The sequence below is a fragment of the Coenobita brevimanus genome, chromosome 5 (assembly GCF_032717465.1).
Source record: "Coenobita brevimanus isolate Jiangsu-jjx chromosome 5, ASM3271746v2, whole genome shotgun sequence".
Classification (NCBI taxonomy): Eukaryota; Metazoa; Arthropoda; class Malacostraca; order Decapoda; family Coenobitidae; genus Coenobita; species Coenobita brevimanus.
The window spans coordinates 7,988,837-8,014,299 of NC_136958.1; positions in this window are offsets into that span (position 1 = coordinate 7,988,837).

Sequence of the window (25,463 nt, forward strand, 5' to 3'; positions counted from 1 at the left end):
CCCGGATGTGAAATCAGCAGGGATTTAACAAAGAACTGATTGTCTGCCTCAGTGATCCTTTTGTAGTCTACCTATCTGTCTGTCTATTGTCAGACGCCTTAATCCTTGTGTAGTCGACAGAAGTAACTTAAAGCTTTCTTCCATTTTTTGTCACGTTCAGAGTCGTCGTATTCCCGTTTTTTTTTTTTTTTTTTTCGTTAGGTCGTACTCTGTGCAACACAGATCTTAGAGGGTTATTATACATTGTAAAGCTCCGTGTTCTCTATTATACCATGTCCATATTTCAAGTTATGACATAATTTGCGTCCGTAACACAGGAGAATAATGTGGTGCAATATGCAAAACAAATCGCTGGGAAAGGAGCATTGTGATATGTCCTACATCACCTAAAATACGACCCATTGCCACCAAAGTTTAAAGACACTAATCAGTTTTCTTACAGATTATATGAAATTATTCACTTTAACCCCTTTGCAACAATGGTGTATGTTAAGTATTCTTGCTGCTGCCAGGTGATTTCGTTCAGCCCAGGAGAGCACTTAGTAGTGGAGGCGTTACTGAAGGCTGTATCTAACCATTATCAATCGAAACATCGTCTGATGGTAACTAGGAGTTGTTGACAGCACTCTGTAATGTGGGATGCAGGTTGATCATACCCAGTAATTGTAGATGTCCCTGAGGCGTCCGTCAAACTTAAGGTAACCCATCCCTCTTTCCAGTGTAAATCCGTTAACCTTTATTTCGGTAACGTAATTTTTAGTACGTTTTTACTACCACCAAACAATTTTACTTAGCTTCTGACAAATTTTTAATTGTAAAAGGCTTATATGTAGATTTCATTAACCCTTTCAACTGAGAGGCCGTTCCTGTTCTAAATAAAGTCGCCTGAAAGTAGCATGAATAGCCCAATGACATAGGTTAAGTTTAAAGCAGTAGGCTACAAAGGAAAAATAATGGACCATGGTAGTCAGAAATTTCAGGGGGGCGGAATCAGACACGCAAGATTATCCCAATGCACACAAATTCGTTCACAAGGAGCAGACTTTAGGCCGCGCGTGTACAGTATCCCCTGTCTCTCCCAGCCAAGCCAACCCAACCACGGAGACGGGAAAAGCAACTGGGTGGGTGCAGATCAGGATGGTTTCTCTCTCTCTCTCTCTCTCTCTCTCTCTCTCTCTCTCTCTCTCTCTCTCTCTCTCAGAACCACTTTTAGGTATATACTCTACATTAATTTTCGTAGTGCATTTAATTTTATTTTTCATTTACTGTTCCGAACGATTATTTCCATGTTCCCACTGCTATTACCCTAAGTCTCAGTTCTCAACCCCATCACTGTTTTAGCTTCTTCCTAAGCTTAACCCTTTCGCTACGGCGGGTGCACCTGGGTACCGGTGCTTTGTCCGGAGAAGAGTAGGGCATGTTCAGCTGAGAGAAATACCTGCAGTTATGGCCTCAGAACTATCTTTAATAGGATTATCCTTATTGGTTAACCTAGGGAATTTGATATGGTCTACATCATATGATATTGTTCTATTAAGAGAGATTTTAATAGTCAGAGAGGTAATCTTTTGTCTGGAAGTAACAGTAATAAACTGTAGCCTTTCAGCTCAGTTGATGAACAACCGTAGTGAAAGCAGAGGATTGATTTACTTGTAACCATTACAGTGGAGTATCAAATTTCATGCCACTAAGACTTAAATGTAAGAGATGTTGTCACGGGGTTTTTGGAAATATATGTATTAAAGAATACTTTAAAATGTTGCTTGTAACTATGGACAATGAATTGACTTGTGAAATCAAGAAGTTTTACTTTATTCCGGCTTTCTTCGCCGATTCTCTAAGAATGAGAATTTATAAACTTTCTCAACAGTACACAACAGAGACTAATTACTCACGAGTGCTGTTTGTAGTACTGTTAGCCTCTCGAGAAAGTGACTCCACCCGACAATCAATAACTAATGCTATTAATGATAAGCAGGTTCTTGCCGGTGCATTAACTCCAGGCTGGCACAATGGATTTAAGCTTGATACAAGAGGACTGGCCTAAGTACCAGTTATGAATAATACAAAGCGTTAGTGCCAACTAGAAGCGGCGACTAAAATAAGCTTAATGTGGAGAAATAAAACATGAGTTTACATTACATTAAGCTCGAGAAAAAGAACTGTAAATATAGTAATTACAATGAAATAGATTTTACGTTACATGAGTCTCAAATGAATTCAAAATAAGAAGAACACACTCACTCGCTCACTCAAAACCTAAACTCTTAAGCCAAGGAAAAACAAAAGGAAATACTGGTCAGAGAGTGGGCTAAGCGGAATTGATCTGGGCGTCGGCACGTAGGATGGATGCTGCAACCGCTAAACCTCTACGCCGAATCACTGCTGGGTGGAGATCTCAGGAACTCGCTGTACAAACGAACCTTCTCTCACGGCACTCTAATCCTGACTGACTTCAAATTGTGAGAGAGAGGCAAGGGCCGGCCGCGCTTGCTAACGGCCAACGGAAATAATGTGAGTGATACACACCCACAATAAATCACTCAGTGAAAGCGCCAATGTCGCTGGCAAGGACAATCACTTATGAAACAGTGAAAAATGTTCTGAAAACCGTCCCAATCGAGTGGATGCGTGGACGGTTGAACTGAGTGATACTTATTGGGAATTCCACTAGAATTCGCGGTTTCCCACCAAAGTTCAATGTCTCGAGTTTGTTTAGATACAGAATTGCGCGAATTCGTGACAGATGTATGGGAGGTCCAATTCCATCGACTGAAAGCAGAGTACAAGAAGCAGCACTCAAAGAGCGCAGTATCTGAACCCACCAAATAGCCTAAGGGACAAATATTTCCCTTGCCCTGTGACACTGACCTTTGACTGATTGCTCTCAAAACCCTGTTAACTGACTCTTACCTAATCCTTAACTCATCAACAAAACCTAGTCAGATCAGATATAAACTTGAGCAGCCGACATTATCGAATAATTTTGCCCTTTGATCTTTTCCGGAGATACTGACGCTCTCAAAATCGAACCTCTTTATTTTTTACCTTAACTTAAACCCTTCCACAACGCTTGGTTTTCACTGGATAAATATATTTAATTTAACCTTGCTACGTGACTTTGATCATTGACCTATTGTTCTCAAATAGAACAGGTGATCATCAGGACATCCAGATTAGATCAACACTGTTTTAGTTAGCTTCCTTGCACACAGAGACTCATGTCAAAATTTGACCTTGCTTTATGGCCTTGACCGTTGACTGATTGCTCTCAATAATGATTTCCTCGTTTTTACTTGAAATTTAAATCGTTCTCCATGTCTGACTGACAACATATAAAAACTGTTTGAGTTGTTCGTGCCCTGAGGCTTTGGTCTCTGATCTTTCCCCGTGATCTTGACCTTTGATTGTTCAAAAACTGAATCGTTTTTTCCTTGCAATACCTAAGCCATTCTACCAGGTTTGGTCTAAATCGGATAAAAACAGCTTAAGTGGACTTTGCCATGTGACCCTGACCACTGACATATTGCTCTAAAAAAAAAAAAAAAGAAAAAAATGTCAACCCCCTTGTATCTGTCAAGGGTGGGCCAAATGAGATCGAAGCACTGTTAGTGACTTTATTAGCACACAGGCATACGGGACGAACTTTGGCCTTGCGTTGTGACCCTGACCTTTGACTGAGTGCTCTTAAAGTTGTATCTCTTCGTTTTTGCCCTGCTCTCAAACTTTCTCCCAAGTTTGGATTAAACTGGATTAAAATTCTTTAAGAAGACTTTGCTAGGTCTGATTATGACAGCCTTGTGACCTTGACCTTTGACATTCTGGTTAGAATGGGATAAAAAGTTCGAGTTATTTTATTAACGCGAACAGACAGACAGACAGACAGACACACACACACACACACACACACACACACACACTTGCTTTGCGAGCGTGGGTGTAATGTTAAAATACAGACACCATCCCATTTTTTCACTTATTGACGCAGTAAGACTCCGGAGCCTGAGAACTTTCTTATATGTAGCCTCAGCTTTCCAGACTTCATACGGAATTCCCAGTCTTGCATTTTATTTTATTTGATCATTTTTTTTTTTAACTTCTCTCATTTTATTAGTGTCGTGACATGTCGAAATGAAAAGGATCCAAGTCGTCCCAAAGCTGTTGTATCCCCCTAGTAAATTAACTTTTTAAACATATGAGTAAAATCCTCTCTCTCTCTCTCTCTCTCTCTCTCTCTCTCTCTCTCTCTCTCTCTCTTTCTCTCTCTCTCTCTCTCTCACCTGCCTCATCTACCCTAACCTTTCCTATTCTTCTCCCATAACTTTCTACTTATTTTTTTTTTTCTCTTTCTCTCTTCTCATTCCTCCTTTTTCCTTCTTCACTCTCTCATCTCTATAACCTCTCTTGTCTCCTCGTCCTTCTCTCTCGTTCTTCCTCCCTTTCTTCTCGCCCCCTTACTGTACACGACTCCCATTTCTTCTATCTTCTCTCCGCTTCCGTTTCTACACAATATCTACCTCTTTGCGTCTCTCACTCATTTATCCTCTTCCTTTCCTTCACTCTCCATCTCATCCTTTTATCATGCTTCCATCCTCTCACCCATCGGTCCCTTTTGTCACCTCTCCCTTCCCTTCTTTTGGCTCCTTTTATCTTCCTTCTCTCGCTCTTCTTGACCCCAGCTTCTGCTTTCTTCTTTATCTTTGCCCTTCTCTTCACATCTCTTTCCTATTTTCTTCCTTGTTTTACCCTCACTTCTTTTTACCCTTGTTCATATCGCTCATCACCTCCTTTAGCCTCTCGTTTTACCCCTCTTCTCTCTTCTTCCCCTTTCTTCCTTCATTCTTTTGGATTCCTGTCTTCTACTCTCTGTACTTTTGCTTCTTCTCCTCTTATCTCTTCTTCACCCTGACATCTCTCACCTCACGTCTATCTTCCGCCTTTGTCTTCCTTTAGGCTATCTCTGCCGTCTCTTCTTCCCTTCTTTCTTCTCTATTCACTCCTTTCCTCCCTTTTTCTCCTACCGTCACTACCCCGCCTGTCCCTCACTAACGTAAAGCTCATAAATGGAGCTCTTGAGTAATTATGTCTCTTGCGCCAATTTCCCCTCCGTTCCGCCTCGTTGCACATAATTATGCCCAGTGCTTACTACATACCTACCCAACTTTGCTTTGTAATTACTAGTGCGTATTTAGTGCCAAAAAGGTACTAGATGTGCAGTGTCTCGTTATCCTGCAGGGCAGCGACAGAAATATTGAGTCTCTCTGCACGTGATATAGCGGATGTGACGGTTCTAAAATAATACCCTCTTCAATTTGTAGGGTTAATACTAAATGGCTCTGGGAAAATGACGCACAAGAAGTTTAAAAAATAACAACCTAGTGTCCTGCCTATTCACAAGGAGAGTAACAACACTTTGTCAGTGAATGTATAGTTACTGACAATAATTTCGATACACTTTCTGGTCGACCGATTACGAAGCTCGTGCTTAATATTCTGAAATAATTTGTTGGATTTACTATCATATAACTGAGTTTCGGAAATAACTGTTCGTTGCCTCGCTATTTATCGTAAAGAAATGGTCAATAATTATGTCTGCAAATGTACAGCCGCGGTCACTTCCATCTGTTACAGTTTCAGTCCTTTTTAACCCCTTTGATCCAAAGAAGTAGCTCTATTGTACTGTTGCAACCTTCAGACGATTTTATGTACCTTATACCGAAAAACCTGGTCGTGGAGAGGTGGAGAATATTCATAATCCTTCACCACAGAAAAGTCTTTCTGAAGTTGAATGGTGTAATCTAGAGGTAGAAAGAAAAAAAAAGTCTGATTAAATGCACTTAATTTGCCAAAATACAAACAGTAATATGAACGTTTATGAGAATGATTTATGTACGCATATGTCAAAATGTATCTTCAGAAGCAACAGCATACTGTTAGGGTGTACTTAATCAAGTGTTGGTAATATGAATGCATTCATGTTTAGCATTATTGAAAGAGTTTATATTTATTGTGGACATTGGCATTTGTTAACATTCACATAACTGAGTGCATTTTGGCACTTTGACCTATAGACACACCAGCCTCCCATCTTCCTATACCTACTGATGGACTATGACTAGACCTAAGCCTACATCTTCTTTTCATATGACGGGGTAAAGTGGTGTTACTCTTTCTTGAATTGACCTGTTATTCCTGAAACTCAACCCTGGATGGCGCTTCCAATTTGCCTGGGATGCTGGATTTTTTTTTTTTTTATTACTGACGTAGATTTTGAACATGTGGCTATATTTTCGCTGGCACAAACGGCTCCTTAGTGTCTATTCACTGTCTTAACAGTGATTTGTCTTCCATCTTACACTTTACTTTCTCTTGTAAGGTATCTATATCAGTTTCACGTTATACGGTTCACATCGGTAACGTGGACAAGGATTATTAAGGTGTGATGTACAAAACACGTCCTTGACGAAGCGTCTTTGACGAAAACTCAGCAGCCAGCTCGATATACGCCCAATATTCCGACATTCTGACGCAAATTGTCCAATCGTGTAATTAGGAATAAAACTGGAAGATCAACTCATTTCACTGAGCCACGTTCAGGACAAACGTTTCTCTTTGCCAGATGTACTGTAAGGCCTCGTCCACAGTCATTGTTTTTTTTAAGTTGCTAACCAACGATGCCTTTATTCCAAAGTCACTTTGGCGCCGATTATAAATACGGTTTCCATAGAATTCTTAGTGGACTCCGTAACTCCTCAATGGAGGTTACCGTCATGAAGAGCGAGCGAACCATTACCATGAACTGTATTAGAGGTCCGGTCATGAAATCCTTAGTGTGTTTTGAACCTCGCCAGTGAGGCTTACCGTGATAGGGGTGTTTCTCGTTGAAATGCAAACAAATCAACCGTAGAATCGACCCATGATATAAGTGAAGGCGAGAGACAGAATGCCCAGAAGGTAAACTACAGTAATGAAACAATAATTTATGTCCTTTGTTCTGTTTTATCCTAAACTAAACAATGAGGCAGTGTGCGTGAGAAGTCAACTCTGGTCCCAGTGTGAAAGCATCCTAAGGGCCTCATCGCACTCAGAGATCCGTAGTCTGGGTGGCAAAGGTGTGGCAGCATCTCCACCTTAAAGGTTCTTTTTGCGTGTTTCACCTCGACGAAGTATTTGTTGCATTTCTTCCTTAGTTATTAAAACGCATATTTAACCTAGATATTGTATAGCATGTTAGTTATATCACTGTAATGTTGACAGTTTGCATCAACTGCATGCAAGATGATACTGGGTGCCATGTGCAGAATAACTCGCTAAGTAAGGTGTGTTACGAAATTTCTAAAGCCACTTAGAATGTGGCCTATATTATGGCGTGAGCTGCCCGATCGTGTAGGCCGGGGAAGAAGTTGAAAAAAGAACACCCGTGCTATTAGGCCACGTTCTGGACATTACGCTTTTCAGGATCAGACATGAGGTAAGTGACAGTGATAAACAAAATGCCTGCAACGTGGCCTTAAGTAGGATATTCTTTCAGTATTTACTCCAACTTAACCCTACAGGAAGAACAGTTTCCACCACAATATGTCGATACCGACCTCGACGTAAATGCATCCTAGCTCTTGTTGGAAGAACCTCGTGGCTCCTACTACACGGAGAAGAGGCAGGGTTGGGAATGGAAGGAAGAGCTCCTAGGAGGTTTTACTTCTCTATTGACAAATATATAAATATTTTTTTCAAATTACCGGTGCTGAGAAAGGTATTAAGTCAGATAGTATTGTACTTACCAAATGACTTCATATTTTTTCGCCATCTCTCTTTCTTTCATCTTTTTTTAAATTTTATATTTACTTGGATAAGAATAAAGTGAGTATTACGGTACATCAAACCCTAATGTCACTGTATCCAAGTCTCTCACTCCGTTGATGTGTTTTGTACTTGAGTCATACTGTCAAGAGACAACTTTACTCAGCTTGGAAGATGCTTTTCGAACTGAAAAAGTTAGCCTAAAACCTTCAGTAATCCCTTCAGTACAAGAGATTTTATGTTAAAATGGAAATTAATTTTATTTAGCTGCATAAGAAAACACCCTCCCACTGCCTCGAGCAGGGAATACGTGGATAACAATCTGCCACCCCTACCGTTTGTGATGTAAGTATATCTACAAGCGTGCTTAAGTTCAATATATAGTGCAGAAATATACTTAAGCAAAAATATACATAAATAAGTAACTTAGGATGTTAAAAAAAAAAAAAAAAAAAATGTAGAAATATCCCTACATAGTGCGTAAAAGATGTTTGGCTAAAAATTTGCATAAATATGTGAGATGGTGCAGAAGAGACCTTCAAAATGTATAAGAAGGTGCTTAAATACACATGTGAGTAAAATTGTGTATGAGCATAAGTATGGATCAATATTAAGAGTAGGTTCGTCTTTACCAAAAAAATGCCAAGGCAGCGGTGGGAGAAGTAGTAGTACACATAAATGCCAACAACTACCGGTGGTTCGGTAAATACACACAAACACACACACCGGTATCCGTGAAGGCTAGTATCAGCACAGTTTTACTAAACCAACTTGTGAAAACCATGACTAATCACGAAATTTACAGTATTTTCCCAAACAGCTATTTCAGCCGCGCAGCCTACAGCATTATTTACGCCCATTGGTTAATTAACGTACCTGCGAAATGCCTCACCCTCCTACTAACACACTATTCCGCTACACCATATTTTTACACACACACACACACACACACACACACACACACACACACACACACACACACACACACACACACACACACACACACACACACACAGGCGTCGGTGGTAAAATTTGGACTGGGTGTTTTATCCGTGTATGGAGTTCTAACGGTGTGTGTGTGTGTGTGTGTGTGTGTGTGTGTGTGTGTGTGTGTGTGTGTGTGTGTGTGTGTGTGTGCAAGAGAAGCACGTAAATGAAACTTAAAATTGATAGAGAAAAAAAAGCTTTACACCATCATTTCGAAGTGTGCTGTTATTTTGTTGCCATAAAGCCTCTACAGTCTGTTTGTCCTCTGACCTGCGGCACTTTAACCTCTGCTAAACCCTTTCAGTGAGGCGAAGTCCATATTCTTCCTGTCCCAAGGCAATCGTTAGAGATCATTTTAACTGGAAGGGTTTGGCGCAGCTTTCATTAATTCCCACACTACTACGACACTCTTAGAAGCTGAGTAAAGCGTCCGGCAATAACAAAAATATCATGTAAAAAAGTCGTCGCCTTAAGACGCTTAAAATTTCCTTAAAATTTTTCATAGTAATCATCCCACTAGTGTTTTTCACAGCCCGTTGGATCCACCGACTAACTGAAAGACATGGGTGGAAACACTGACTCGGTGTTTCATAAATGCCGCAGAAAATTATATTTTATTTTGACATGTCTGAACACATCACATCTAAAAGTTTGTAATTTTTTAAATTACCGGAACACGCGATAACAATTGCCTTTCTTTCTAAACTGGTATTCGACAGAATGGTTATATAGCAGATGTGAAGCGCATCTTTAACACAAATTTGTTATGCAGTGGTTTTGCCTGTGGTGTGAAGCCAGGATTTCGAGGGACTGTATGACGTGTGATCGATTGTATGATACATTTCACTAAATATGATGTTTGTTCTACTACTGGTACTTCAGGCGATGAACTTTATCTTTGATTCTGGATCCTGACTCACCCCATCTTACTGTTGCCACTCCACCTCTTATCATCTTATTTCCTGAGCATTAATTAGAGGTGGAGACATGATGTTACCTGGTTCCATCTGTGGGCGGGACATAGAGCCATTATGATGATGATGATGATGATGATGATAATGATGATAATGTCTCTGTCTATCTATCTATAGCTCGACGCCCTAATCCCTCAAAGGGTGGCCGCAGACAAAACGCATCCAAGTAGCTCTGTCACCATTTGACTACCCTCCCCCCAACTTACTCCCCCCTCCTTCATATACCTCTCAACTCCATCCCTCCACCTCATCCTCTGTCTTCCTCTCCTCTCCTTCCCTCCACCTCACCTACATACGCCCTCTTAGTCAGTCTTTCATTCTCCATTCTCTCCACATATCATTATTCATTACACGATGCGTATAATCAGTTGTGTAAGTTGCCAGTTAAACTATATACACATACTATGGAGTACTTTCTTTTACACATTCACTATCAGACCGTCTTTTATTTTTCGCCAATACTGTGCAGCTTATACTTCAGTCATTTTGCATCTTTGTACGTTATTCATTTGCATCCTTTATATTCGGTTCCTACCGCATCTATATTTTATTCGAAGACATTAAAATCCTACGTAATGTAGCGGGAGGTGGGAGGTATTAAGATAGGTGTTACATTGTGTTACTTTGGGGGTGGGATGGAGGGGTGTCAAGAAGTGTTTTGTAACTGTAAAATAAAAAGCTCTTATAACACAGATGTAATCTTTTTACTTCATGTGGAATTCATTCGCATATGACAGAGGGCAAAAAACATTATACAGAATATGCTTTGTATTAATGGAGATAATGGTCCTGATGGCAGCATTCCCTCGCACAAAACAAGAGCCTGTTACCAGCGGCACCTGCGCCTAGCACAATGACTGTGACTGTCATGTCCATCATTTTTGCAATACTCAAACCAATGGCTTGCACAATGATGATGAAAATTCGCATTTGGGTGCGAATTATGGGGTCGTGCCTATCTTTGCACATACCGGTAATTTAACTGTTGGTGTGGGTCCCAAAGGGAATGGAAGGGGGATTAACGGTAGTGTTAAGTATTGTTTTAGGAGTAGTTGGCTTGAAGGTACAGACTGTTACCTGCGGGAGAAGGGTGTAAATTTTGGCGGGAAAAACAAATCACTTCATTTTTAAAACACCCCATTTTCCCTGCCGCCAGATGATGCAATTCACTTTCAGTACCAGGATATTATATATCTATATCTATATCTGTCTATCTATCTATATCTATCTATCTATCTATCTATCTATCTATCTGTCTGTCTATCTGTCTATCTATCTATAATTCTTCCTTTGCAGTTGATATTTATTCCCGCAGCGTTTTCAATATCCCAATTTTCCTTTCACCAAAATATTATATTTAACATCAGTACCAGTACGTTTTCCATATTTCACTTCTCCTGCATCTATTTTATTCTTCCTGCGCCTAATGTATTCCATGTCTGCTGTATCATTTTCTTTCTCAGTATTGCTGCAGCTACCAGGTGATTTGATTTAGCCTACGAGAGACCCCTGGTTTTGAAGGGACAAAAAACTGCTTTATCATAATTTGGTGTTGGCAGCCGCTTTTCCATCACTCAGTTAAAAACATCAGACCCTCTATTTTCCTGTTAAAATGTTGCGTGCAAAAAACTGTATTCCCATGATGCAGCGACATGGAAAGTTTTTACCTTACCTCATTAACCCATCTGTTTGATGAAGCCTTTTTAAAATTCTAGCGACCTCCGAACCATTTACGTATTTCTCTCCTATTTGGACGTATCTGACAACTTCCATCTAGCCTTTCGTTGTGATGCATATTCATTTATTTATTTATTTATTTTCAGTGTCCCCAGGACGATCCAGGCGATTCTGCTGGCCCCTTTTGTACTTACTGCCGACCGACTATTTTTTTTTTTTTTTTTTTTTTTTTTATGTGTCCGACTCTGGGCAAAGGCTTCAGGGCCTATATCTCAGGGGCAGTAGCCTATCCCAAGGCCCAGTAGTCCTCCTACACCTCCACATGTCACCACTTCGGCGCTAACACCCACCGTCCATACTGAATTCATGCTAGGGCTGTCTCATACAGGACTGGTGTACTGGTATTAGCGGGGGTATTTTTACGACATGTCGGCGGGTCATCTGGTAGATCAGGAAAGTCTGCCTTTTATGAAATTCAAATCCTTAAACTGTTCCCTGCCCCAGCCGGGATTCGAACCTGGGTCCATCAGGACTGCAGGCCGCCTGTCTACCGATTCAGCCACGCCTCCCCCAGTACTTCCTCTTAAAGATCATCTCTCTGGCAGTGAAGGATGTAATAACAGCCTTCACTATTCAGTTCAGTGCAGTGGTTTTACCACACTTTATTTGCCCCTTCACTAGGATTCCCCCCTCTTTTTTTTTTTTTTTTTTTTTTTTTTTTTTTTACACACGCAAACTATTTATTATTGATAAGGAAGGATCTACTTGATTAACCCCTTCACAACCGTGATGTGATTTACATTCTACGCTTATTATTTACAAACGATTTTAGTCACCTTAGGATAGAACTCTTCTGAAGGAGGGGTTAATGAAGGCTGTATATAACTCTTTAGTATTGAAATACTTCTTAACTAACCACGGTTGTGTGCCACCCGACGTGCATGACGTCATTGCCAATGTGTATGGTTCCCGTGCTCCTAGGGTTATCCATCCTACACTAGTCTCCTTTGGCAGCCAGTTGTGGTAGAGGAATGATACACCACCACGCACTGAACGTGGGTCTCTGCTGTAGGCCTTGGTTCGGGTGTGCGAAACCCGAACAATGAAGTGACCATCGGGCATTTACCTTCACAGGTGGCCCAAAGGACCTGGGAGGACGTGGGATGTCTGCCAAAGACATTTTTTTGTTTGACGAAACTTGCCAAAACTTCCCTTTCACTACTTTTAGTACTCATTTTCCACACCAAAGCGATATTATTTTCAGTCCTTTGTAATGTTAATTCAAAGTACAAGGCCCAAAGTTCCTTCATCTACATTTATTATATTAAAGCTTTGTATTTAGTATATTTTTTCCAATTTTCCAATTTCGGGTTTGAGACACACATGGTTAGTGTCAGTGTTACTATAATGGAAGGTTAGAGTTGTAGGGTTAAGCTGAATACCACTGCCTGCGTATACAAAACAAGCAAAGTAATAACTAAACAAGTCCCAGAGAAACTATATTCCACTTCTAGAAAAAAACTGATGAATCACTTAGTATACTGTGCTAGTGCAACAAAATTAGTTATATGGAGAACTGTTAAACAGGTTTGCAAAGCTGTTTTGAGTATGCTGTTACTATTGTTGCCATAGTTTCTAATCTTATGTATGTATTTCAGTCTAACATTAAACTAAAATTAACTTGATGTTTACATATTTTCTAGGACTTTAAGATAACGTGTAGACACATTAGGTAAAATAAACCATTGCTTTATACGTAGTTGTAGTAGTGGCCCCTTCCCCGCCGCTACCTATGGTGGCCGTCTATTACAAACGCCGCCATTTCAACATCTACATCTGTTTCTCTAATTATTTTTAACACATGTTTATATAGTTCATTAATTTTTTAATAGAGTGTAATTATGCAAACAAATTTATTCATAGTTACAACTGCTTTATAAAAATCTATCATAATTTTCATCCGTAATTTAAAATTCTAAACAAATCATAATATTATCAGTAATATACAACGGAACAGTATCAACGTGATGATCTTTGATATTGGTGGAGAGCAGATCTAATATTCCTCCTGATATCTGTGTCGGCTTAGTTATAAACTGGTTCATCCCAAAGGACTGAAAAATTAATTCAACATGACGGAGTCTGTCAGTGCTACATGTGTTAAAATCCCCAGTAAGATTGATGGAAGCAATATCGACCTTGATGACGACCTTGAAGGAAAGATCACAGGTCAAATCTGACATCATATTTAGACTCACTTGTATGAATTACTACATAAGTTTATTACAACCTGTAAACCTATCTGTTAAAGTAAATTAAATATAAAGGATTTAAAGTTTCAGAAATAGAAAATTGGTCATACCCGTACGTCGGCAATCTTGGATTTTTTCAAAGCTTCGAAAAGACGGGCATCAACCTTCTATATGGCCCTACAAACACAAAATATCAAATTATTCCAACATATTGTTTCTGAGATACAGCATGGAACGGACGGACGGGCGCAATGATTAACGGACTTACGGACCTACGGACGGACGGACATGACCTAAGATTCCAGTGAGAAACAAAGTAGGATGAAAATTGATGTACCGTACTGAAAAGATTGAAGGCACCCTCCATCAGCCCCTTTACAGCAGTGACGTATTATCTATGCTATCTGAGTACCCCTACACAACTCACTAACCTCTTCACTATGATGGCGCCTTTCTTCAATTTTCTTGCTACCGTAAGATGACATAGCTTTTCCTAAAAATCGTCCATCCTCTAACCAAGTCGTGATGGTTACCTTTATTACCAGCTTTTTCTTGTAATCTCGGAAAAAAAAAAAAAAAAAAAAAAAAGGTTTAAACTCTGGAACGGCCTCGAAATGAAGGGTTTGCCTTTTCTGTGGGTTTGAATTTTACCTTTTTCCCTTCATAGTATTCAAACATTCATACGTTAGTAAGCAGCGTATTATTCACGCCCACAAGGTCGAAGGGTTACATAAAGAGTCCACAAAGACGTGCATTGGGTATAGAACCTATCCTCAAGACTAGAGCTATTACTTTATAAAGAAGTAACTTTAACTCGGTATGTTAAACCGATTACACGCAACAAATTTCTGTAAATCCAGCTGGAATTTCTGGAAACCCTTTACAATGTTGTAAATAACCAGTTAACATATATGATGGTCTTCCCCAGCATCCTGGATTTCACTTGCCCCTCCTCAGGTATGCCAAGGTGTGTAAGATGCAATTAGGCGGCTTAGGTATCTGAGACAAATTAAGTTCATTGGCTCAGTGATGTGATATAGACAGTCGCTTTGCCTCATGTTATTATTACGATTGCAGGGGCCTCAGGTGGGATGTGGTGGGTAAGAGTGTTAGAGCTGGTAGTGAAATTTGATCACTTACTTATTCATTGCTGCTGGTGGTTGGCCTCTTACATTCGCTTATGCACTAACTCTCTCACTCACACATACACTAATTCACTCACCTTCTCACTCGCCGTCGATCACCTACTCAGTTGTTCTTTTTCAGTCTTACAAGTTTTAGTTTTCTTTCCTTTCGTCCTTCATCCACTCACTCACTCACTCAATGTAGTATGTGATTTTTTTTTTTAATCCACTTACTGTTACACTCGTAGCTGTTCTCTCTCTCTCTCTCTCTCTCTCTCTCTCTCTCTCTCTCTCTCTCTCTCTCTCTCTCTCTCTCTCTCTCTCTCTCAAAAGTGCCTCTCCTCCCCTTTCTCTCTCTCTCTCTCTCTCTCTCTGCTTTACTTACTCTTCTCAAACTAGTGTTTCTCTCTTCATCACCTTCTCACTCACAACTCTCTCCTTCTCTTCATATTAGTGTTTCTCCGATTCTTCCTCATTCATTAATAAAGATTTTCTGTCGGCACCCCATGTAGTACCCACTAGGTACTTGACGACACTTAACGGTTTATCACAACGAGCAGACAAATTATTAACATGAATTCTGAATTTGTGTGGTAGGCGGGGGCACTCACCATCCACTCACTTGATGTAGTGCTGCTCTCGGGTGTCTGCCCTTTCCTCTCCTCCTTCCTTCTTCCCATCCATTCACTTCTGTCTTTCTTTCCTTCTTTCTTTCCTCTTTCTACTGCCTGCGGGTGACTTTACACTCCCTCTTGTGTCTTTCTTTCCTTCATTCTTTCCTCTTCCTTCTGCCTGTGGGTGACTCTACACTGAGTGACGAGCCAAATGGTTTCATGTACACCAGGAAACCATTTACTACGCTGGGTGGTAACCATATAACCAAATTTTGGCTCCTGGTGGTTTAGTGGGTAATAAAGGTGCTCCAGTCAGAATGAGCCGGTGAAGGTTTATATCCAAGGGATGGTCGGGGTTAATTGCTGACGTAATGCCACTCAGGGATGAGTGAGGCTGGTCACTCTCATCTTAAATGCCAGGACCAACTTTCCTAGCCCCGGGCTCCTACGCTCCTCATGGGGTGACGTAGGTTTAGATGATGAATGGATGAATGGATGAATTCTGAAGTTCAAACGATGGTCAAAATATATTCCCAAAAACCTTACAGAATTTTGAAGAGGTACTGCTTGATTATCCAAAGTTAAGCACAAATGAGGTACGTTACGAGTCGTAAAAACTACAGCGACACACTTGGGGACGGAAAACTTAAATCCCCACTGCAAGGCCCATTGGTGAACGGAGTCAAGGGCTGCTTGAATCCGCCCAGCCGAAAATTGTGCATTATGGGAAGAGTGCCATACTGCACAATTGTCAGCATACAGCGAGTATGTAAGATTCCTGGGGATGGGAGCTGATGACAGAATATCATTGATCATCTATCTATCTATATACCTAGGCTGCTTCCCCCAAGGAAAGGGAGGTAGCCGAGACAGGACGACACACTCCCCATTTACTCATCCATTCAAACACATTCATTTGCATCTTTGCCCCAAAGGGGAGAACGGACAGATCCTCACCGCACCACACCGCACAAGGGTCAACTGCGCAATGCAATCAGTGACATCCGCAGCAGGGCCCGACAGCAGAACTGGTTTACCCCTGCCACATCATAACAGACCCATCCCCTTACCCGCACCTGACCTGACTAGATGATCAGACCAAATGCGGGAGAATATCCCCTCAGGGCTGCGTCATCACTTATTCATTCACAATTTCTCTCCATTTATTTCTGTCACGCACAGCCACTCTTCCTTGCTCAACAGACATCCCTCTCACATCCAACGCTCTCTTCACACTGTCCATCCATCCTATTCGTGGTCTTCCTCTCAGCCTTACACCTCTCACATCAGATCTAGTTATCTTTTTCACCAATCGCTCATTATCCTTTCTCTCCATATGCCCAAACCATCGCAACACCCTCTGCTCAACTCTACCAGCCATCTCCCGAACAACTCCAGTTCTCCTTCGCACTTCATCATTTCGCACCCGATCCATACGGGTCACTCCACACATACTCCTCATACACCTCATCTCCATTACATTCAAACTTTTCCTCTCTGCTACACCCATATTCCATGTTTCAGCCCCATATAACGCAATCGGTACCACAACACCCTCATACAGCCTTCTCTTTACATCCATTCTAAGCGAATGACATTTAAACACTTTTTTCATTCCTCCCAGCACCTTTCCTACTTCATTTATTCTAAACTTCACTTCTGCATCTATTCTTCCATCCACAGCAACATGTGACCCTAGATATTTAAAACAATCTACCTCCTCAAGCAACTCACCATTCAAAACTATATTCATCCCCCTACCATCTATCAACCTCGTACACTTCATCACTTTACTCTTATTCTCATTTACTTTCAATTCCCTCCTTTCACACACCCTTCCAAACTCCTCTACCAACTGTTTCAATCTCTCCTCTGAATCAGTCACCAGTGCAGTATCATCTGCAAACAGCAGCTGCTTCAGATTCCACTCTGCACCATCAACATTCACCAGACTCAGACCTCCACCTAAAACTCTTGCATTCACCTCCCTTACAACACCATTCATGTAAATATTAAACAACCATGGCGACATCACACATCCCTGTCGCAGCCCCATTCTCACGAGAAACCAATCACTCACAGCATTTCCCACTCTTACACACGCTCTACTATTTACATAATAACTTTTCACCCCTTTTAGTAACCTACCATCAAGTCCATACAATCTTAAAACAGTCCACAAAGCCTCCCTATCAATTCTATCATACGCCTTCTCTAAATCCATAAATGCCCAAAACACATCCTTGCCTTTCGCTAAATACTTTTCACACACTTGTCTCACAGCAAACACCTGATCAACGCATCCCCTCCCTCTCCTAAAGCCACACTGCTCATCACCAATCACTCCCTCTGTACCCTCTCTAACTCTCATAATTAACACTCTACAATACACCTTACCTACAACACTCAACAGACTTATACCCCTAAAGCTAGTACATTCATACTTATCACCCTTGCCTTTATACAATGGGACCACACAAGCACTTGCCCAGTCAACTGGCACCATACCTTTCTCAAAGCACACATTCAATAATCTTACTAACAAGTCAACAATAGTCACTCCACCACCCTTCAGGCATTCCACAGCACACCCATCCATACCTGCAGCTTTCCCTGTTTTCATCTCCTTTACTGCCTTCTCCACTTCCTCCTTCGTGATCAAAGAATCATTTAACTCTCCCAACACATTTATTCCTTGCACCCTTCCATCCGCCACAATCTGAGCCACCCTCTCCTCCTCTACATTTAACAATCTTTCAAAATACTCTGCCCATCTCTTCCTTACTGCATCCATTTCAATTAACATCCTTCCATCCTCTGATTTTACTCGTTCTTCCTTTCCAGACTCTCCCTTTCGCACCCTTTCCACCTCCTTCCAAAACATTTTCTTATTCTGTTGAAAATTCTCTGTCAGCCGCCTACCCCACCTCTCATCTGCTGCCACTTTACCATCACGCACAGCCTTTCTCGCTCTATTCCTCTTTTCCTTATACCTTTCATATGACATCTCATCCTTCCTCTGCAGCCACACTTCATATGCACGTCTCTTCTCAGCCACAGCCATACTTACTTCCTCGCACCACCATTCACTTCCTTTTCTTACACCACCACCCACACGTCTCACACCACACACCTCTTCTGCATGCCCCACCACAGCACTCTTAAACAACTGCCATTCCTCCTCCACGCTGCCATTTTCCCGATCTTTCACTGTGTTCCACTCATCTTTCAATTTCTCCTAATACTCTATCTTTTTCTCTCTTTTATCCAACTCACTCACTTTCAAAACCTCCCTGCCACATCTAACCCTCTTAGCTCTCACCCATCTCTTACCTACTCTTAACTTTCCCTCCACCAGGTAGTGGTCAGACATACCTCCACCCTCCCCTCTCAGAACTCTCACATCCAACAATCTTCCTATTATATTCCTAGACACAACCACATAGTCCATCAAAGTTCTATCAACAACCCTTCCACCCTCCTGTCTCACCCATGTATACTTATAAATATCTTTCTTCTCAAACAGCGTATTCCCAATCACCATCTCTCGCTCAACACACATCGCTATCATTTGTTCCCCATTTTCATTTCTTCCAGGCACAGCATGCATACCAACTACACCTTCAACTGCTACATTTCCCACTCTAGCATTCAGATCTCCCATCATTATCACATTCACATTCGCTCCAAAACTCTGCAGACACTCATCAACATCATTCCAGAAAGACTCCCTCTCTTGTTCATCCCTTTCACTACCAGGCCCATATGCACTCACAAACTCCCACAACTCACGTTCAAATTTCGTTTTCACCCACATCAGTCTCGATGACACCTCCTTCCATTCAATCACACATTGCTGTACTTCCGGACTCACTAACAAGGCCACACCTTCTCTTGCCCTTCTTCTATCAACACCTGACACTCTTCCATTCACACTTCCAAACATAGATTCCCCCTTCCCTTTCATCTTCGTTTCACTCAAAGCTAACACATCCAACTTTCTTCTCACAAACATTCTCCCAATCTCCTCCCTTTTAGCCTCAATAGTACTACATCCACGCACATTCATAGACCCAATCTTCAGGGTACGGGGATAACTCCATCCCCCATCCCTTTCTCTGGCCTGTCTCTTTTTAGGAACTAAAAAACAGAGGAGGGGGTCCCTAGTCCCCTCACCCCGCCCCTTTTAGTTGCCTTTTACGACACGCAGGGAATACGGTGGCAGTATACTAAATAAAGTGGGACTAAGCACACTTCCCTGTGGCGCCCCGTTTTCCTGGATAAATATATCCGATGTTATGTTATGAGGCAATTTGACAGAAAGTCCTGTCCCTTAAGAAATTTGAAATAAAAATAGGCAAATTTCCTCTTAAACCATAAGCATAGAGCTTCATTAGTATACTGTGTCGCCATGTCATGTCATAGGCTTTATGAATGTCCAAGAACACCCCTATCATGAATTCTTTATTGGCAAATGCCTCTGAAATACAATGCTCCCAAATTAAATGATCTAGTGAACTTCTGTATTTACGGAAGCCACATTGTTGATCGTTTAACAAATTCTTCGACTCTAAAACAAAAAGAAGCCTATTATTAGCCATACATTCCATGACCTTACATAGACAAGAAGTCAACACAACAGGACGAAACTAAGTAGGATTCATAAGACGACCAGTCTCCTTGGGTATCGGTATGACGTGTGCAAAGTGCCATGAGTTTGGGAACGTTCAAGACGCCCAAATCTCATTGTACAGTGCTAACATCATAATCAGGTTGTCCTGATTAAGATGCTGGACCATACCGTACGTGATGGTGTCTGGTCCAGGGCTGGTGTCTTTACAGGATTTAACGGCAAGGAGCAGTTCATCTGGCATAAACTCTTGGTTGTACGGGGAGCCTACGTCTTCTGTGGCAAAGTCTATTATCTGCCACACAACCTTGCATTTATATGTTGAAAAAGCGGATCATAATTGGCTGAGCTACTTGCATGAGAAAAACTCCTGGCGAGGGTGTTAGCAACGTCCACGGGATCGTCATAGATGGTGTTGTTCACCTGCAGGGTGGTCACAGGGATATTTGGGTGTTTATTATTTAATATTTTAATAGTGAACCAGCCTTTACTTAATGGTGTAGTACGAGTCACCGTGGACACAAAGGACCGCCAGAAGTCACGTTTTGCCCTTATTATTCTCCTTGCCTCAGCGTGTGCTTGTTTGTATGCAATAAAATTTTCCTCAGTAGGCTGACTATCAAAAATCCTGTATCTCCTATTGCGTTTCCTTAATGCTTGTCGGCAATCCGGCGTCCACCAATGTGCCCTATGCTTCGCATGAACTGTAGAAGTCTTGGGAATAGCAGCCCCAGCTGCGTGTATTATGGAATTAGTTACATTTTCGTCCTTAACATCTATGGTCTCCCCAGATATATCTAAATTGGCGATCCTTGAGAAAGATCCCCAGTCTACTTTCTTATAGTTAAATTTTGGGGCTAGAGGGTCCGAAACGATGTCGCATGTATAAGAAAGACAGATGGGTAAATGATCACTTCCCAAGGAGTCGTCATAAGTGTCCCACAAGAAATCTTGATGTATACCAGAGGAGGCCAGAGATAAGTCAATAGCCGAAAAGTTACCAGTACGATCATCTACACGAGTCGCTCTATCATCGTTCAGAAGACAGAGGTTGGACTGTAGTATTAGGTCGGCTACTTGCTCTCCACGACCATCGATCCTCAAGCTACCCCATTGATAGTGACGGGCGTTAAAGTTGCCCAACACTTATTCCCAGGAAGATGTTCAAATACTAAAATTAAAGCATCACTATCAATGAGGCCATGTGGAGGACAGTACAGAGAGCAAATGGAAAGATATGTGTTATTAAATTTTACTCTGCACGCGATCACTTCCAGAGTAGAATTTAGAATCACTTTCGTTTGTGGGTGTGATTTGTGTGTGTATTTGTATATGGCAACTCTGTGACCTTCATATCTTCTATATGAGTGGTAGTGTTTGAACTGTGGAGGATCAGGATGATCCTCCAGGCGCGTCTCCTGTGTATGGAAAACAAGATTGCTATATTTTTAAATTTATTCCCAACACCTCTACAATTCCACTGTAATACAGTGAATGCGGCAGTTTAAGATTTACGAGGGTGGCAAGTGCTCTTAGTCTATTTGTCGCCCGTCAACAGGCGAGCGAGTACCGGGGGACCTATCCCGGTGCTTGGTGACGGAAATCTGCATATTTTCGTCAACACCGAGGGTCTCAGATTCCACCGAGGAAGAACTACCCTTTCTCTCCCTCGCTGGGCCAGGAGCTGGAAGAACGTGAGGTCGTGACTTGGTGAAGGTGGTTATATTACTCTTGCTAGAGTTGTCAGGCTTCTGTTTAGGTTTGACTGACTGAGAGGCAGTAGCAGCCTGATAGTAGGAAGTTGCAACAGGGGTGTCAGTTTGAGAGGTGGATTGGACAGGAGGCTGAGATGGAGAGGTAGAGTGTGGCAAGAGGAACAGTTACAAGGTCAGTCTGTGTTTCAACAGAACACCTAACGGGACGGGACATTACCGTCGAAGCATAGGACCTATTCGGCGTGGGAGCTGTATGCAACTCCTTCACCTTTTTCCTAGCTTCATAGTAGGAAATGCCCTCAGTTGCTTTCGCTACGCAGACCTCTTACTCCTCCTTCCACTTGGGACAATCCCTAGAGGAAGTGGAATGTGCGCCCTTGCAGTGAAAACAATGTACCGTCTCTGATGTGCAGTATTCAGCATCATGTCCCTGTGTTGGACATTTGCCACACACTGACTGGGAAGCCCAATAAGTCTTATCATTGTGCCCATATAATTGACACCTTAAGCAACGAAGTGGATTGGGGATGTATGGCCTTATGTTAACAATTTCGTTGCCAATTTTGACATGGTCTGGGAGTGAAACTTTGCCAAAAGTCAAGACAATAGTGGCAGTCTTCGTCCTCACGCCTTCGGAATATCTAGTGATAAACTGGGCATCGATTACATCCTACTGAGCAAGTTCCCTTGTGATCTCGTCCTCTTCCAAAACCATGAGATCCCGGGCAGGTGATAACACCTTTGCAGGAATTCATGGAATACTGGATCCTCGGCTCGACATCATATTCGTGGAACTTACACAGTTTCTTTAAGTCTTTAACCTGGGATGAATTTACTGTTTTGATGAGTAGGTCTCCATTACCAAGTTTTTTAGCTGGTTCCACCTTCCCAGCACAGTAATCAATCACTTTCTTGATGAGGAAAGGATTGAGACTGCTCAAGGGAGTGAAACCTAGAGCATGTAGAGTTACATATTGGGTATTATGTACAGGTATGTCCATGGGTGTATGTGTCTGGGGCCGTTCAGTCTGCAGGCGGTCAGTCCGTCTGTCAGTCGGGGTTTCGTCAGGTGTTGGAGGGGAGGGAGCAGGGACGTCCGACATAGCGACCACTTAAGTGGGAAGGAGGAGGAAAAATGAACAAGGGACAAATAACCCGTGACCACACACCTAGGGCTGAGATTGCCCTCTCAAACCACTCCAGGGAGGCCTGACCATGTTAATTCACACTCCAGAGCGATCAGTGGGGGGGGGGGATCCTCCGTGGGCGAGAAAGCAAAAGTAATCTCAGTAAAGAGGAACAGACACCTACTGTTCCAAACTAACATGGAAGGAAGGTAACTGAGTACTAGCTAATCCTAAACGTCACCAGAAGGGTGAAAAAAAAAAAAAAAACTATTGCCGGTGAGGCATCCCTACAAAGCTAGAGAAGAGCACAACAAAATGTACGTCTGCACCCTTCGCAACCATGCATATATATACAAACATATATAATTATATACATACACACACACACACACACACACACACACACACACTTCCATGCATACATACAGACACACTTTCATGCACACGTACATATATATACGTGTGCATGAAAGTGTGTCTGTATGTATGTATGGAAATGTGTGCTATCCCCCTGCCTTTTTATAAGCATCACAGACAGTATTCGTGAATCGGCTAAAAGTTTAACTGATTACTTTATACTATTATCGATTCTCTAGGATCTTCAAAGAGTACAGAAGATACGTTTGCACTCAACATACGTAGAAAAGTGACTTACGATGTTGAAATTTTTGTAATAAGCGTACAGGACCTTTAATCATAATGAAACCAAATTAATTAAGAATTCGAACAGTTTCATTACCCGTTGTCGATTACATACCTTCGTGACTGTAAACAGGACCCAATGACAAATTTCGCTTTTCACAAATGACAATCTTCAATAGTCTTACTTCAGGCACCTCTTAATCACCACTGCATAGTTCAAAAGGGGAAATCTATTAACTTCGGCAGGTGTATCTCTAGATCAGAATACGAAGGATGACATTCGCAATTATTTATCTTTGCTAAAATTTCACGGTTATACGTCTTTGTTTCGGAAGAGCTGGTCCATATGTATAACAATCATATTCACATCAGTACTTGACTCACTACTATCAATATCACAATGATGTTCACATTATGAATATCAGCCAAGATTAAACTTAAATATAGAACTTAACGGTTAAATCATGAGTTATACCTATAACCATACTTGAGCTTAAGATTATGCTTACAATACTAGCTTATCCTAACTTACACTGATACTTAAAATTATGGCACTACATTCTTATACAGAAAGGTGGACAAATTTTCAGTATCTACGTAAGCAGAAGTAAGTTGTGAGGAGAAGTTAGTTATGATAGTTTTTAATTCATTCATTGTTAGGATTTTTATCGGCAGAATAAAATCGTCTGGTGTTCGGTGTGCCTATAGCAGAGATAAGGCTACTCTGGGTAGGTTTTTAAGCTTTTGCCTGCTTGAGAATCTCTCAGTTCAAAAAAATATTCTGGTGTTAACGGGAATGAAGTGCCCTGTTGCATTAACCGCAGCGAAGGGGTTAATTATGGACAACAAAATATACAAAAAAAGTAATCTGCAGCACAAAGGTAATTAATATTGCCGGCTTTCTGTGTACACGTAAAGGGTGTAATTATGTTTGCTAATGGGAAACTAATTAGCAAAAGTAACTGTTGTGGCTGGAGGCAAGAGGTACTTAGTTGTCGTGTGGTTTAGTGGCCTAATGTACCAGTCGCGGAGACGATTTGATTGTGTACAGCAGTTCGAAACACTGATTTTTATATATATGGAATCATCTCAAGGAGCAACTTTATTCGTCTGCCTCACACTAACGATTTTTCTACGTGAGGTGCTTCACTCCCGTATACTTTACCGACATTGCGAAACACACATCACACCACACACCATAGCCTACTATCGCCTTACACCACACCACACAGAATTGTCCTGCCTCACCGCACCACACCAAGGGCATTAACAGAAAGGCACTGAAGCTACCCCATACTGTGCTTTTTTGACCTGTTCGATGTTACGACGTCATTCACGATACTTTGGGTATATCCTGTTTCATTTATTTACTTCCCCCACCCCCTTCCTTCCCTCGCGCGCACACACACACACACACACACACACACACACACACACACACACACACACACACACACACACACACACACACACACACACACACACACACACACACACACACACACACACACACACACACACACACACAGAGTTAAGATACAGCAAAGTGAAAGAAGTGCCTTCGCACACTTCTTACTTTCACTGTCATTCCTCACGACCTTCACCGTCAGTCTTCAATATTTCTCCATATAAAACACATCATCATCAAAATTTGCTTCCATCATCGCCCTCATCCAGTCCGCAACCAATCATTATCACTCATTTTTCGATGTATATCACTCCATCTTTCTTCACTATCAAGCATCACCATCATCATCATCTTTTCCTACATAATATACCTCACTTTTTTATCACCAGCATCTCTCAAATTTTCCTAACCTTCACATTCTTCTCATCACCCCATATACAGTACACTGCATTGTATCTTCTCTCATTCCCATTCTATAACATTCGTGTAACCCCATCTCTCCCATACTCTCTT